This window comes from Chenopodium album, chromosome 6, assembly GCF_948465745.1.
Source record: "Chenopodium album chromosome 6, dcCheAlbu1.1, whole genome shotgun sequence".
NCBI classification, from domain to species: domain Eukaryota; kingdom Viridiplantae; phylum Streptophyta; class Magnoliopsida; order Caryophyllales; family Amaranthaceae; genus Chenopodium; species Chenopodium album.
Window position 1 is genome coordinate 42,911,264 of NC_137839.1, and position 2,337 is coordinate 42,913,600.

General features: G+C 31.4%; 1 long non-coding RNA gene across 1 annotated transcript; it reads left to right on the plus strand.

Moving 5' to 3' along the window:
• Window positions 1–429: 429 nt before the first annotated feature.
• On the plus strand, window positions 430–1,625 carry LOC145634851 (uncharacterized). Its single transcript, XR_014113630.1, has 2 exons — window positions 430–969; window positions 1,449–1,625. It is a non-coding gene; the product is annotated as an uncharacterized LOC145634851 (long non-coding RNA).
• The last annotated feature ends 712 nt before the right edge of the window (window positions 1,626–2,337 follow it).

The following is a 2,337-nucleotide window of genomic DNA, read 5'->3' on the forward strand; positions in this document are numbered from 1 at the left end:
TATGCCATTTAAAACAAAGGGTTCGGGAAATTCGTTGCGTGGATAATCCTCTCCTTCTCTTATAAATTGTCCATTGAGAGTAAGAGGATATTGGTTCATTGGGATCGCTTTCTTTTGGGTGCGAGCGTTCCTACCACTACTACAAAACTTGGAAAAGATACCCTTAATTAAATACCCGTTATTTAACTAACGGGTTTATTTGATATAAGAGATCCAATAATAGTAATAACGAGTCTCTTATGTGTATGAATTTTGGTGCAAGAAAAAAAAGGAGAGATAAGAGACGCGTTATCAAACCTAACGGGTTTCTCTATTATATTAGGTCCCACATGTTAAATGGTGGGAGAAAAATGAGAGTGATAAGATACCCGTTGTCTAAATTATTGGATTTGTTACCTTTGATCTTGACTGCATCAATGATTATTGCGCTTTATTTTTTTTTTTATCATTTCCCATATTAGAAATAAAAACGTCATTCATATTCTCTCTTTAAAACCTTCGCCTATCCCCAATCCCAAATCAAAACCCTCATCCTCTCTTCTTTATGAATGAGCCGTCACTTACTCCAACCCCAAAGTAAAACCCTCATCCTCAATTTTTTTTTATGAAATTCTCCTTCAATCTAGTGTTCGGCCGAAGAAAAATTAAACAAAATCCAATACCATTAAATTGGATCTATATCATACATTAAAATTAACCCGAAACTTTTGATTTTTTCTGCATTCTGCTTCTTAATTTACCTTCAACTTTAATGTATGATGTAGATCCAATTCATCAGACCACGTTGTTATAGAATTAATTTCCAAGAAATTAAGAAGAAAGAGAACAACAATGAAGGCAAATTAGAGTAGAAAAAGGAAGAAATTGGTACTACTGGTGGATAAAAGACGACACACAACGTATTTCGGCTGCTTGAAGTCGATGGAGATCATCATGGTATCATACCCTTTTAATTGCTCCTAATTGAAGGTATACTTCAATTCTTCAACGGTAGAGAGATAATGAACCTCCTATGATAATAGTCTAATAGATATGGAATTATTAATAATTGTTGTCTGATTAATGATCTAACTTTAGATCCAAATTGAGGTAATCTATTTAAAAATTTATTTTTCAATTTCAAAATTTTTCTAGATATTTGTATATTAATTGAGTTGTTATTGAACTTTTGATTGTATTTTATAATTTTCTTAACAAATTTATTCACCAAATGTTATGGTTTTTATTTTTTATTTTTTTTTAGGGATAACTGAATGTTATTGGTGAGTACGACGTATAGCAATTTCTTGTGCTATAAATTGTAGTAGTTGCTTGTGATGTTGTGATTTGTTTCAATTCAATAACCTGTGGTTGTATTTAATTTTTTATTTATTATATGTGTTCTTAAATAAGTTTTCTAGTAGAATTCTTATAATGATTGATTATTTTGTTTTAATTTGTTTTGTCAGGTTTACGTAACAGAATTCTTAAACAAAGGAGAAAGAAAATGGAGTACTCAAGCCTTATTGATGTAATTACATATGTAATTAAATTTCAGTAAATTAAAAAAAAAAAATTGTTGCCATTGTATGTCGGATGATTATTTGTATCATACTAATTTTAATTTAACCAATTGTTATTTTTAATAGTAGAGTGTAACTTACAATTTTTTATTTTTCCGCCATTTTTATAAACATGAAAACAAAATTTTCAAAATTTAAATGCAAAGCTGCCAAACCACATAAAATAAAGCAAAAATAATTTTTTTTTTTTAATCTAGAGAATAAAAAGTCCCGTTATGTGAAATGATATGTTTGTTTGATACCACTAAACAGACACCATATCTTAAATAACAGGTCCCTTTTTCTTCTAAATTATTTATTTTATAACTAACGCAACAGACCCGTTATCAAATACAATGGGTCTTTTTGACCTTATAAACAGACCCTTTCTAATGAACAGGTCTCTTCATCAAAGAGACCCCTGAGATAATGACTCAATATGAAGCGGTCTGTTAGGCATATTTTAATGGGTCTGTTCGCCAATTTTTATAGTTGTGTACGCGCTTTAGACTTTTCTTGGGCTCTATTTAGATCTTCTAGAGTCGGTTCGAAACCAAGTCCGAAAGTATCTATTTTAGGGAGGCCAGGTAATTCCACTTGCCTTGCTATCTCCTTTTTCTTCCTAGGGTCATTCCCTGAAAGTGTCCCTGTTTCTTGAGAATAGCTTTTACCGTCATATTAGAGTGGGGGTCATGGTAAAGAGAGGTCCTTTCATCTTCCTCGATTAAGGAGACCTCTTCATTAAAGCCCTAGAAGTCTTCATCATTCTCATCATGCTCCACATTAATAATCGGAT